Source organism: Nicotiana tabacum, chromosome 1 (assembly GCF_000715075.1).
Source record: "Nicotiana tabacum cultivar K326 chromosome 1, ASM71507v2, whole genome shotgun sequence".
Taxonomy (NCBI): Eukaryota; Viridiplantae; Streptophyta; class Magnoliopsida; order Solanales; family Solanaceae; genus Nicotiana; species Nicotiana tabacum.
In genome coordinates this window covers 14,888,624-14,903,988 of record NC_134080.1, presented here as the reverse complement: position 1 = coordinate 14,903,988, position 15,365 = coordinate 14,888,624, and positions in this window count along the sequence as shown.

Genomic DNA, 15,365 nt, shown 5'->3' with positions numbered 1-15,365 from the left:
CCTTAAATTGGAGAATTAGTTTTGGTCAAGTCCTGTTTATTTGGCTTGGGTTGTTTTTCCATATGTTGTTTTCTTTTTCGTTAAACCGAGTTTGAAACCGTCGAGTTTGTACTATTGCTATTCCTTGCTTGATGTAATTTGTAATAGCAAAATTTTGAGAATGAATTCAATGATTTCACAAAAATTGTGTGTTTTTACTTTAAGGCAGAACTACGCCTGGTCTGATTCACGCGGGGACGTGATACGTAGGCAATCCCCATAAGATTCGACCGCTTTTAATAAATAAAGAAAAGAAAATGTAAATAAAATAAGACGCGGGGTTTCGCAGAATACTCTAAAAAGAGACGAATGAACAAACCGGGATGACGCATGTGGTTTGAAGCAAAGCATGTAGAAACGGTTAACTGCCTAGGTGCATTGCATCCTCTATGTGTTATGATCAAATCTGTTAAGCTCTAACACTAACAAAGTTTGTTGTTGTCTGATAACCAGACAGTTAGTTGTTAAAGAATTCTGGCAACACATTCATACCAAACCAGATCCAAAGGACCGGTAGCAACAAGCATGACTACTTCAGAGAATAGTAATGAGGAAGAAAGGCCGATGAGCCAGTTGCTAAAAGAGGCGATGGAAAAGATTGAAAGGATGGGACTAGAGATGCATGCAATGCAGCTAGCCCTGGCCAAAACACAAAAGAGCCCTGAGATACTGGGACACATGCCGGAATACCCTCACTCTGGCCCCTCCACAAGCCGCCCAAATCCCCTCTATCATCAAGAAAGAAGCCCTCATGATTCCCAAGCTCCACCACCCCATCAACCTCTCCCAACACCCAATATTCCCATTTTTGTGGGACCTGCATCAGCCCCTTTGCAGCGAACGACCAGTGAGCCATTGTTTCAGGCTCACGATACACAATACTACCCCCCTGAACCTACATTCCATGCACCCGAACCACAGGCTTACAATCCCCATTTGGAAGTCCCGGCAGAGGTTGAGAAGCCGGTTAAGGCCCCTGAACAGGATGAAGTGTTGAGAAAGTTCAAAAGCCTGGAGCAATCCTTCAGGAACTTACACGGGCTGGGCAATCAAGTCAGCATGGCATACAAAGATCTGTGCCCTTTCCCAGATGTCCAACTCCCGGCAGGGTTCAAGATGCCCAAGTTTGATTTATATGAAGGGCACGGTGATCCCATGGCACATTTGCGGGGATTCTGTAGCAAAATGAGAGGGGCAGGAGGCAAGGATGAGCTTTTGATAGCTTATTTCGGCCAAAGTCTGAGCGGATCTGCACTGGAATGGTATACCAGGCAGGATTTCAGCAGGTGGTACACGTGGGATGATCTGGCACAGGCTTTTGCAGGTCATTTCCAGTACAATCTAGAGATAGTCCCTGACCGTCTCACGTTATTGAGAACTGGGAAGAAACCCGGGGAAAGTTTTCGCGAGTTCGGATTCCGCTGGAGAGAACAAGCAGCTAGAGTCGATCCTCCCATGAGAGAGGGAGAAATGGTAGACTACTTTTTGCAGACATTGGATCCAACCTACTTTGGTCACTTGGTGACAACGGTTGGAAAATCTTTCAACGAGGTGGTCAAAATAGGGGTCATGATAGAAGAAGGTTTGAGGTCGGACAAGATCTTAAACTATTCGGCACTTAAGGCCACAACCCAGGCTATTCAAAGCGGCACGGGAGGTGCGCTAAGAAGAAAGAAAGAAGAGGTTGCCACGATCGAGGCAGGCAGTTGGCCCAGGGCTGGCAGGCCACACTACAACCAACCCAGGCCTCACAGGCCAAACTATCCATACAACCCACCATAAAATTTCTATCCACCTCGAGAACCGCATTGTTCCGTACACCAAGCCCAGATATACACTCAGCCCCCGGTTCGCCCACAATGGCGCGCACCGGCTCCCCAGAACATATATGCACCACCACAAAACACTTACCCTCCACCAAGGGCATATAGAAATCCTTCAGGGGCAGGTTTCCGGGGAAATCCAGATGCCAGAAATGACAGGTTGCGGAAGCAAAGAACCTTCACCGAACTGGGAGAAACCTACACCGCTGTGTTCCACAAGCTGCGACAATTGGGTTTGGTTAGTCCCGTCCATACTCGGGAACCAAATCCCCCACCTCAGAATTTGGACCGTTCAATCAGTTGTGAATACTGTTCAGGGATGCTCGGGCACGATACCGAGAAGTGTTGGAAGTTAAGGCATGCCATACAGGATCTTATTGACACCAATAAGATCGAGGTCCAGACACCGGAGGCTCCTAACATCAACCAAAACCCGCTGCCAGCGCACCACGAAGCTCACATGATTGAGTTGGTGTGTGAGGGAGGTGAATTAAGAAAACCCTCACAAACAGTGATGATGATCCAAGCTGCCCCAAAAGAAGTCTTAACCAGGGGAGGAACAAATGTACAGTCGCAGGGAGAAGGTGTCAAGCCGGTAGTAATATGGGGGAAGAACCCGTCCGTCATAACAAGCAAACCCGAGCCAAGCAAATTGGTAATACCAGGGATCCTGCCCACACCGGCAGTCATGTTGAAAGGGGTATGTAGAGAACGGGTGACCATAAAGCCGGTGGTCCAACTGCCTGTGCTTGACAGCAGGGCTGTGCCCTGGAAATATGAAAAAGCAGTGGTAACGTACCAAGGAAAACAGGTGGAAGAAGTCAGTTGTGAAGCGCAAGGTTTGACTCGATCAGGTCGATGTTTTGCTCCGGCGGAGTTAAGAAAAACCAACCCAGTGGCAACCAAGAAGCCAGTGTCAGAAGAAGAGGCTGAAGACTTCCTGAGGAAGATGAAAGTACAAGACTATTCTGTGGTTGAGCAGCTGAGAAAAACACCTGCCCAGATCTCACTATTGTCATTACTCCTCCATTCCGAGGAACATCGTCGGGCCCTGTTAAAGATATTGAACGAGGCTCATGTACCCAGTGAGATTTCTGTAAACCACCTGGAAACCATTGCTAGCAAGATTTTCGAGGTGAACAGAGTGACATTCTCAGATGATGACCTGCCGGTGGAAGGTACGGAGCATAACAAAGCTCTATACCTAGCTGTCAAATGTGAAGACTCGGTGGTAACCCAAGTATTGGTGGATAACGGCTCAAGCGCCAATATTTGTCCATTGTCCACCCTGGACCAGTTAAAGATTGACCGTGGAAGAATCCGGGAGAATAGCATCTGTGTCCGAGGGTTTGACGGAAACGGAACAGCCACTGTGGGGGATGTTGTACTTGAACTAACCATTGGCCCGGTCCTGTTTACCATGGAATTCCAGGTATTGGACGCCACGGTATCTTACAACTTGCTGTTAGGACGACCCTGGATTCACGCAGCTAAAGCGGTGCCTTCCACCCTACATCAGACAGTGAAGTTCGAGTGGGAAAGACAAGAGGTCGTGTTGCACGGTGAGGATACAACATACACCATGGGCGGAATCATTGTGCCTTTCATAGAGACCAGTGATGACAAGGGTCCTTGGGTCTACTAGATTCTCGATACAGGGTCGGCCAACAAAATCTCTGAAGGAGAAATCATCCCGCACCCTAGGGTAGCTGCCGCAACAGTCATGATGGTATCGGAGATGCTGGGTAACGGATTTGTGCCGGGAAAAGGCCTGGGAGTTGAACTTCAATGGATAGTCCAACCTGTTTCCCTTCCTAAGAATCTGGAAACCTTCGGGTTGGGGTTCAAACCAACCGCAGCAGACAGGAAGGAGGCGCGAAGAATGAAGAAGAAGGTCTGGTTTCTGCCTAAACCAGTGCCACGCCTCTCAAGGTCTTTTGTTAAAGCAAGTGCCAAGGGGTCAACGATCCCAAAGATTCGAGGACCTTTGATCGGTGTAAATGAAGACCTGAATCAGAGTTTTGAGAGACTATTCGCAGATGTCAGTATGGTGGAAGCTGGAGAGGGTTCCAGCAGGGCAGAGATACAATTTGTGGGGCCTGAGGCCAAGACCAACAATTGGACGATTACTCCTCTCCCTGTCCGAGGGGAGTCTTGGTAGTAGGCTTTGATTAATGTTTTGTTTGTTTGTTTGTTTGATCGGATTATCCAAGGGTGTAATCCCAATTTTACTTTCGTTTTGTAAAAGTGTGAACCCTTTTTATCCTGCAAATTTAATAAAGTTCTTTTCTTTTGTCCCATTTTAATTTCTGGTTTTGTTTTCTTTCTGAACAGTTCTCTTTTTACTGGTCCTAATGACATGGCATGCACAACGGATCTTCGACCTAGTCTAATAAATCAATCTGAATCTGACTCAATGATGCAAGAGGTCGTTTGTGATAATGAATCCGAATGTGACGAAAGGGAAGCCTTCGAAGAAATAAATCGAGAACTATGCCAATTTGAAGAGAAACCCAAGCCTAACCTAAATGACACTGAGGCTGTGAACCTAGGAAACGCTGATAACATCCAAGAGACCAAAATTAGCATCCACATTGAGCCGAATGTCAAAGCAGAATTGATCGAAACTCTCAGGGAATTCAAAGATGTTTTTGCATGGTCATATGATGATATGCCTGGATTGAGCACCGATTTAGTGGTTCACAAATTGCCCACTGACCCGGCATACCCTCCGGTCAAGCAAAAACTAAGGAAATTTAAAACAGAAATGAGTGTAAAGATCAAAGAAGAGGTGATTAAGCAATTACAATCTAAGGTCATTCGGGTCACTCGGTATCCCGAGTGGCTGGCCAATGTGGTACCAGTCCCAAAGAAGGATGGAAAAATCAGGGTGTGCGTCGACTACCGCAATCTCAACAAAGCAAGTCCCAAGGACAATTTCCCGTTACCCAACATTCATATCCTGATCGATAATTGCGCTGGGCGCGAGATCGGATCCTTTGTGGATTGCTATGCGGGTTATCATCAGATCCTAATGGACGAAGAGGATGCTGAGAAGACAGCGTTTATTACGCCATGGGGAACCTACTGCTATCGGGTAATGCCGTTCGGGTTAAAGAACGCCGGGGCAACGTACATGCGAGCAATGACCGCGGTGTTTCATGACATGATACACAAGGAAATTGAGGTGTACGTCGATGATGTGATCATCAAATCTTGGCGTCAGGAGGACCATGTAGCAGACCTAAGGAGATTTTTCCAAAGACTCCGGAGGTATGATATCAAGCTTAACCCGGCCAAATGCGCATTCGGGGTTCCATCAGGGAAGTTGCTAGGATTCATCGTCAGTCGACGGGGGATTGAGTTGGACCCATCCAAAATTGAATCCATCCGAGATTTGCCACCGCCAAGGAACAAAACAGAGGTAATGAGCTTGCTGGGTAGACTCAATTATATCAGCAGGTTCATCGCTCAACTCACAGCAACTTGTGAGCCCATATTTCGGCTACTGAGAAAGGATGCTGCAGTAGGTTGGACGGCAGAGTGCCAGGAGGCTTTCGACCAAATCAAAGGGTATCTGTCTAATCCACCCGTATTGGTCCCGCCTAAGCCCGGGAAACCCCTAATCCTTTACCTGACGGTCTTGGAAAATTCATTTGGTTGTGTACTGGGGCAACATGATGACACAGGGAGGAAGGAGCAGGCCATCTACTATCTTAGCAAGAAATTCACAGTGCATGAGGTCAAGTACACTCAACTCGAGAAAACATGCTGCGCCCTGACTTGGGTAGCTCAGAAGTTGAAGCACTACCTGTCTTCATATACTACTTATCTCATATCCCGCTTGGACCCATTGAAGTATATCTTTCAGAAACCTATGCCCACGGGGAGGTTGGCAAAATGGCAAATTCTGCTCACAGAATTTGATATCATCTACGTGACAAGGACGACCATGAAAGCCCAGGCACTGGCAGACCATTTGGCAGAAAATCCCGTTGATGAAAAATACGAGCCCTTAAGAACGTATTTTCCTGACGAAGAGGTGATGCATACGAATGAGTTGGAATTACCCGAGGAATCAGGTTGGAAGCTTTTCTTCGATGGAGCTGCAAACGCAAAAGGGGTTGGAATAGGGGCAGTACTCATTTCTGAAACAGGACGGCATTATCCTGTTACGGCCCAACTGCGCTTCTACTGCACTAACAATATGGCCGAATATGAGGCTTGCATTCTGGGTCTGCGCTTGGCTGCTGACATGGATGTCCAAGACGTCTTGGTCTTGGGAGACTCGGACCTCTTGGTACATCAAATTCAGGGGGAATGGGAAACACGAGATCTAAAGCTCATACCATACCGACAATGCTTGCATGATCTGAGCAAGCAATTTCGATCGGTGAAGTTCAAACACATCCCGAGAGTTCACAATGAGGTTGCAGATGCCTTAGCCACCTTAGCATCAATGCTGCACCACCCTGACAAAATGTATGTTGATCCTCTGCATATCCAAGTCCGTGATCAGCACGCCTACTGCAATACCATAGAAGAAGAAGCAGATGGCGAACCCTGGTTTCATGATATCAAGGAATACCTCAGAATGGGGATATATCCAGAACATGCCTCGGGAGACCAAAAAGAGCCCTTCGGCGTTTGTCGAATGGTTTCTTCCTCAGTGGAGGAGTGTTGTACAAAAGAACCCCGGATTTGGGATTGTTGAGATGCGTAGATGCCAGTCAAGCAATGACGGTTATGGAAGAGGTACATGCGGGAGTTTGCGGACCACACATGAGCGGATATGTATTGGCAAGAAAGATCCTTCGAACAGGGTGTTATTGGCTCACCATGGAACGCGACTGTATCACTTTTGTGAGGAAATGCCATCAGTGCCAGATACATGGAGATTTGATTCATTCTCCGCCAACAGAGTTACATACGATGTCAGCACCTTGGCCGTTTGTGGCCTGGGGCATGGATGTCATCGGGCCCATCGAGCCAGCAGCATCCAACGGTCACAGGTTCATTCTAGTGACCATTGATTACTTCACCAAATGGGTTGAGGCTAAAACCTTCAAGTCGGTAACCAAGAAGGCAGTGGTGGACTTTATTCACTCCCATATCATCTGCAGATTTGGGATCCCAAAAGTGATCATCACGGATAACGGTGCGAATCTTAATAGCAGCTTGATGAGAGAGGTATGCCAACAATTCAAGATTACACACCGCAATTCCACCCCATATCGTCCTAAGGCAAATGGAGCAGTCGAAGCAGCCAATAAGAATATCAAGAAGATACTGCGAAAAATGGTGGAAGGGTCCAGACAGTGGCACGAGAAATTGCCCTTTGCTTTGTTGGGCTACCGCACTACCGTCCGGACTTCCATAGGCACAACTCCTTATTTGTTGGTGTATGGGACTGAGGCCGTGATACCAGCGGAGGTCGAAATTCCGTCCCTCCGAATTGTCGCTGAAGCCGGGATTGATGATGATGAATGGGTCAAAGCTCGATTAGAACAGTTGAGCCTGATAGATGAGAAAAGATTGGCAGCAGTGTGCCATGGTCAGCTGTACCAGAAGAGAATGGCAAGAACGTATAATAAAAAGGTGCGCCCCAGGAAGTTTGAAGTAGGGCAGCAGGTATTGAAGAAGATCCTCTCACATCAGGTCGAGGCGAAAGGCAAATTCGCCCCAAATTGGCAAGGGCCTTATATTGTGACCAGAGTCTTGGCCAATGGTGCCTTGTGTTTGACAGATGTCGAAGGTGGATGTGTCGACATGGCTATCAATTCAGATGCAGTCAAGAGATATTATGCGTAATTTCTTTAAATTATGGCAATTTTGGTTTATTTGTTTGTATTTGGCATTTGTTGAATAATGAGATGACGGAGGCAATTCTTTCTCCTATCCAAACACTTTTAACCTTCGCTTTCCCCTTTGAGCCTTGAGCAAATTCTTTCAATACCCCTCTTTTGGAATCACTAATGGGAAAGATATATAAAAAAAAAAAAAAAAGAAAAGAAAGGAAAAGAAAAGAAAAAGAAAAAGAAAAGGAAAAGAAAATGAAAAGAAAGAAAAGAAAAATCAAGGAATATAAAACCGTGGGAACTACGTTTGACCTGATTCCTCAAAGAGGATACGTAGGCGCCTCACGGCTCGGTCATAGTATGCATCATAGCAAATATAGGATGCATAATGTACATAGTGTGCACAATATAGCACAATGTGCGTAACGCACGTAACTCAACATAAGCATAAAAAATAAAATTCTCCAAGCAAGAAAACTGGGGCAGAGGTTATGTTTTAAGTTCCAACAAAGGTTAGATTCCAAAAGTTGTAGCACATCACCCTTCAAATTGTTTTCATTTTTGTAGCCTTTCTTCAATCCCACACCAAAACCAACGTCAACATCCAAAAGACCTCCCGATCAATGTTCGAGAGATGCCAAATCCGGAAAATAAGGCCGAGAATAATACACCAAGCCCCAGCAAAGAAGAGGATCGTAAGATTGGGAACGAATTGATTAGTCAAAGGAATCTCCAGAAAAGAGGGTCGTATCTACAACACCCCGATTCCTCGAAAGAAATAAAATGAGAGAGTCTCATCGGTGAAAACCTTCGCAGGCACCGAGAGGCGATGTAAGATGAGGGATATAAAATGAGAGAGTCTTATTGGTGAAAACCTTCACAGGCACCATAAGGCGCCGGGAGATGAGAGAAAAGAGAGAGTCTCATTAGTGAAAACCCCTCGAAGGGCACTATGAGGCGACAAGATAGATCAGCGAAGCTACCACATTTGCAACAAGATGAACATCCATTCATCATCCCCAGCAAGTCAGACCGTCGGACAAATTGATTGATACAAATAGACTGGGTCGGGAATCTATGGTGCACGTCATGATCACGGGGACCAATTGTGTCCTCCAGATAAGTTCTTTGGATTGTCTCCTCCCACAAAAATATTGGTTCAGAAAGTTTTTCTTTTTTCCATATCTTTATTTCTTTTCCTAAAATGTGTCTTGAAAGGATTTTTCAAAGCTTACTACCAGAAACCAAAGGAGAATTCATCCAAATGCCGGATGATACAAACAGTCGTAAAGGCCGGTCCCAGGCAATGCAGGGATTGTGCCCGGAAATTTTGGAAGAAGTAAGCTCCAAAAGGGAGTGGTTTCGGGAGTTAGAAGCAGACCCCCACATCATGTGTTTAAAGAGAAAGAAGAAAAGGGGATAAATTGAAAACCGATCCCCAGCAGGCGAGAGACCCCCAACAGGCAACTTTGCCCGCCAACCAATTATGGGGACAAAGAGCAAGAAAAGGGGAAGAAAGGAAGACCATCCGCCAGAAAGGCACCCTCTACCACCACGATAAAAACTAATTAAATCCTTCTGTCTGCTGCAGGAAAGCAAAGGATTGACGAGAACAGCAACGCCAAGGGAGTCACCAAGACCGGGGCAGAAAATTTTCTGCCGGTTGTCGAAAATTTTCTCGGAAGAACGAGGAAGCAATTTTAATACATTTAAGTTCTAGGTCGCCCACCAGTATAATGCGGGAATACATTTAAGTTCTAGGTCGCCCACCAGTATAATGCGGGAATACTTTTAAGTTCTAGGTCGCCCACCAGTATAATGCGGGAATACATTTAAGTTCTAGGTCGCCCACCAGTATAATGCGGGAATACTTTTAAGTTCTAGGTCGCCCACCAGTATAATGCGGGAATACTTTTAAGTTCTAGGTCGCCCACCAGTATAATGCGGGAATACATTTAAGTTCTAGGTCGCCCACCAGTATAATGCGGGAATACTTTTAAGTTCTAGGTCGCCCACCAGTATAATGCGGGAATACATTTAAGTTCTAGGTCGCCCACCAGTATAATGCGGGAATACTTTTAAGTTCTAGGTCGCCCACCAGTATAATGCGGGAATACTTTTAAGTTCTAGGTCGCCCACCAGTATAATGCGGGAATACATTTAAGTTCTAGGTCGCCCACCAGTATAATGCGGGAATACTTTTAAGTTCTAGGTCGCCCACCAGTATAATGCGGGAATACTTTTAAGTTCTAGGTCGCCCACCAGTATAATGCGGGAATACTTTTAAGTTCTAGGTCGCCCACCAGTATAATGCGGGAATACATTTAAGTTCTAGGTCGCCCACCAGTATAATGCGGGAATACTTTTAAGTTCTAGGTCGCCCACCAGTATAATGCGGGAATACATTTAAGTTCTAGGTCGCCCACCAGTATAATGCGGGAATACTTTTAAGTTCTAGGTCGCCCACCAGTATAATGCGGGAATACTTTTAAGTTCTAGGTCGCCCACCAGTATAATGCGGGAATACATTTAAGTTCTAGGTCGCCCACCAGTATAATGCGGGAATACTTTTAAGTTCTAGGTCGCCCACCAGTATAATGCGGGAATACATTTAAGTTCTAGGTCGCCCACCAGTATAATGCGGGAATACTTTTAAGTTCTAGGTCGCCCACCAGTATAATGCGGGAATACTTTTAAGTTCTAGGTCGCCCACCAGTATAATGCGGGAATACTTTTAAGTTCTAGGTCGCCCACCAGTATAATGCGGGAATACATTTAAGTTCTAGGTCGCCCACCAGTATAATGCGGGAATACATTTAAGTTCTAGGTCGCCCACCAGTATAATGCGGGAATACTTTTAAGTTCTAGGTCGCCCACCAGTATAATGCGGGAATACATTTAAGTTCTAGGTCGCCCACCAGTATAATGCGGGAATACTTTTAAGTTCTAGGTCGCCCACCAGTATAATGCGGGAATACTTTTAAGTTCTAGGTCGCCCACCAGTATAATGCGGGAATACATTTAAGTTCTAGGTCGCCCACCAGTATAATGCGGGAATACTTTTAAGTTCTAGGTCGCCCACCAGTATAATGCGGGAATACTTTTAAGTTCTAGGTCGCCCACCAGTATAATGCGGGAATACTTTTAAGTTCTAGGTCGCCCACCAGTATAATGCGGGAATACATTTAAGTTCTAGGTCGCCCACCAGTATAATGCGGGAATACTTTTAAGTTTTAGGTCGCCCACCAGTATAATGCGGGAATACATTTAAGTTCTAGGTCGCCCACCAGTATAATGCGGGAATACTTTTAAGTTCTAGGTCGCCCACCAGTATAATGCGGGAATACTTTTAAGTTCTAGGTCGCCCACCAGTATAATGCGGGAATACTTTTAAGTTCTAGGTCGCCCACCAGTATAATGCGGGAATACATTTAAGTTCTAGGTCGCCCACCAGTATAATGCGGGAATACTTTTAAGTTCTAGGTCGCCCACCAGTATAATGCGGGAATACTTTTAAGTTCTAGGTCGCCCACCAGTATAATGCGGGAATACTTTTAAGTTCTAGGTCGCCCACCAGTATAATGCGGGAATACTTTTAAGTTCTAGGTCGCCCACCAGTATAATGCGGGAATACATTTAAGTTCTAGGTCGCCCACCAGTATAATGCGGGAATACTTTTAAGTTCTAGGTCGCCCACCAGTATAATGCGGGAATACTCTTAAGTTCTAGGTCGCCCGCCAGTATAATGCGGGAATACATTCAGCTCTAGATTTTGGAATCAGTCACCCCACCTGAAGACGGAAGGGTACAACAGAGATCCCCAAACGGGAAACAATGAAATCCCCAGCACCAAGAAGCAGACAACTGCAGAGGCAAGCGCGCAATTCAAAAGGAAAAAGGAACGCGTCTCAAAAGAAGTAGTTTGGGAACGTTGTAGCATGCCCAGTATAACAATTCCGATGAAAAGCCATGCCACTGAAGAAACCATTGGAAGATTTAAAGAAGAAAGTCGTATCCCCAGCAGATCAAGCAAAGTGATGAGAACTGACATTCAGAAAAGGTGAAGGACCGGCATCATCTCCAAGTTCACAAAATAAAGGCGTCAGAGGAAAGCGTTAGCCGACAAGAAAGCAAGGCAGCAAGAACAAGTTGAAGATGGATGAGATTTCAGGATCCTCAGTTTAGCTTAGCTTCTTGTTTTCCTTTTAGAGCAATGTAATAGGGAGATCGGTTGAGCAGTAGCATCCTACAGCAGCATACAGCAGCGCACAACAACAGCAAACACTACAGTCACACGGTAGTCCCAGCTACCAAAAATTTCCCGAACTACATTGACCTGATTCCTGTTTCAGCCCAGGATATGTAGGAAACCTCTGAAGCAAAGGTTCGGTCAAATCTTTTTCAAAAAATGCTTCACATGGAGTATTCGGACGGGCAAAAATCGCTCGCTTTATCTTTGCACGAAAACCCTTCGTGTCTTCGTGCAAAGAGGGGCAGCTGTAAGCACGTGATTTTTGCTTCACGGACAATCGCTCCAAAAGAAAATAAAAATAGTGGCAAAAGGCTTCGCTGTACAATTTTTCGATCTTTCCGTGACATGTGTTGTTAGTCGTTTGTGAGTCTGTCCATTTTGCATCTAGTCATTATCAAACAAAAATACAAAAAATATATGTGGCGTTAAAAGAAAATTCAAAAAAAAAAAAAAAAATATAAATATATGTGCATCGTCCGTTTTAGGTTGTGATTTAACTTACTTGGTATGATAATTATGTTGAAACGCCATATTGTTATTTGTTTTAATTTCATTTGTTTTATTAGTTATTTTTATTTTTTTATTATTTTTATTATTTTTCTTTAAATTGGAAAACAAAAGAAAGTTGAAATCAATTTGGGCCCAAAAATAAAACAAAAAAAAGGCCCAAACCAACGATCTGACCCGGTCCAGACCAGGCCTGCCCAGGAACCTCCTGAAACGACGTCGTTTCAGGCAAATCAATCTGAGCCGTCCGTCCTAGCCGATCCAACGGCTCAGGACCTCTTTCAGCAACCCGTTTTTGAACCCGACCCAATAACCGGTCTGACCCAACCCCTCATTTAAACCAAACGACCCCGTTTAACTACTGAACGACCCCGTCTTGTTTCTCACCCTCAGATCCAAGCCGTTGAGATCGTATGATCCAACGGCTCAGATCCAATCAACCTCACCATATATAAACCTTCCCTTACACCCCACGCCCCCTATCCGAACCCCACCCCTCACTCGTCTCCTTCCCTGAACCCTGAAACCCCCAAACCCTAGCAGCCGCCCTAGTCTCCTTCGCCATTAAAGCCGGCGGCACGAACGCCGGTGACCACCCCCTGAACACCCTAAGACCCCCTCACTCCCCTGAACACGAATCCACTAACCACGAACCTCGAATCACTTTCGTTCGTCTCGAATCTTCATTTGAAGATTTGAGTCGAACCCGGATCTATGCCAAACCATCCCATCTTCATACCAGACACTCCCCTGACCTTCCTCGTGACCAAACCAAACTTGGTTTGGTCCGAATCTACCCACAACTCCCAAAAATCCAGATCTGGAAATCCAGACTTTTGAAACACATGCACCTGGGGAACCCGGCCAGTTTTGACATGGGTTTGAGGTCTAATAGACCTTAATCAAGGTGCTCTCATGTGAGAACACCCTGATTAAAGTTTGTTCGGCCTCAAAAGTTCGAAGATGAATCAGATTTGGGTCTGTGTGATTTAAACATTTTCGGTACGTTTTCCTTTCTTCTGTTTAGTTTTTAATTAAGTGGTCAGCATGTTTCGTTGGTTTTGTTTGTTATTTTTGTTATTTTTCATCCAGATTTCTTTCATCTCTTTAAAGACCTTTTTCTTTGGTCGGTTAATTTTCTATGGGTGTATTCTGAATGTACTCTGTGATGAACATGTTCGATTAGATTGGTCGTCAAATGAATAAACTTATATAGGTTCCCAGTTTTGAACACAGAATTGTCCGATGCCCTTTAGGTCCCTAAACATATTGTTTATGTGAGCGATTGATTATTACCTGTTATAATTAGTATAGTCGACTCGATAAATATCGTCGATTAGCTTTCTATAACTAATAAATCGAATGAGCTAATAAGGTCGCATGATTAATTGAGCTTTGTCACTGACTGTATGCCCCAGCATTGTTTGAAATGGTTTGTTGGCACTATAAAACTGACTGAAAAGGTTCAGCCCAGGCAGTCTTGAGTTCGAACTTTCATCAGTTCAAAAAATGCCCCGATGTTGCAGTAGGCAGGGGCAGTAATAATCAAGGTTGACAGGGGTATTCTGGGGTGTTAAAAAAGAACAAAAGTAATTAGTTTAAGTGAACTGACAAATGGGGTACTAAATTAGGATTAAACTAATGCCAATGGGGGGACAAGACACAAGAGTATGGGTTTAAAAGGAATACTAAAATAAGCCCATAATCCTGGATTAAAGAATAAACCAGACGTGGGGAACAAAGGGGGCTGGCATCAAGAGATGCTCAAGCATGGGTTTAACAGGGTAAGGGCAGGCTGCAAGTTGCAGCATGGGGGCAGCTTAGCTGCACTTGATCACTTTGGCTTATAAATAGGCCATTCGAGAACTGAAAAAGGGCTGGACTTTTAGTCTTCAGAAAAAAAAAGAGAGAAAAGGCTGGAATTTTTAGTTTGAAAGCTGAAACTTTTAGTCTAAAAAGTTTTACTGAGTTTTAAAAAAAAAAAGCTGAATAACATAAGTTAGTTTTCAAATAGATTGTAACCAAACACTGCCTGAAAGTTGTATAAGAGTTCATATTGGTCAAGCTGCCTTGGCCAAGTTCTGTTGTTCGCATTGATTGATCTGTTTGTGGTTGTTGAACTGTTGGTGTTGCTGCATTGAATACTCTGTCACTGCTGCTTGTTTCATCACTCTTTCCTGGGATTGCTCATTTGGTGCTCGACTATTTGCTGGTTTTCCTTATTCTGGGAAATATTGTTGGTTGTCGTGGGCTGTGGAAAACACTTGGATTGTTGATTTGTTGCTGTGTTGTTGCTGTGTATCTGCTGTTGCTGTGTTTACTACATACTGCCCAGCTGATCATTCCTTTCTTCTTTGTCCTCTATACCAGGTACACAACCAATGCACTGTCAAAAATGTAATTGGGAAATTTGAGCATGAATACAAATGAAAGTCCTGAAGAATGTCTTTTATACATAGATTGTTACATTAAATATTCATGTAATGTGTAGTAGTTTGCATTCTTGTTTAGATACTGAAGGTAGCCTGTGTGCCCAGTAGATGTCAATATGTGGTGATTGAATGCTAGTTTGTATATGAAAGTTGATAGATAAAAGGGTCTCCAATGCAGTAGGTTGTATCTTAGGTTTTATATGGTTAGCATGTCCTTAAATACATAGAACTATCCATGTTAGTTAATTTCATGTCCTTTTGATAAACTGTCTCCTTACAATTGGCAAACCATTGCCTTAAAATAAACGGCGCAAGTCTGCACTCCTCAACCTCACGAAGGTCGAGCCCGAATCAAACGAACCCAGCAGGCTTTCATCAGAAAGGCATTGGCCCAGGTCCAGCCGATACTGTGTGGGCTGGGTTCGGGCCCACGATGCTCGATTAGCTGCCCATGGGCATGGCCATGTTTTCTTATTCTGCAAAGGCACTCAGAATTCCGTTATAATAACCTGCA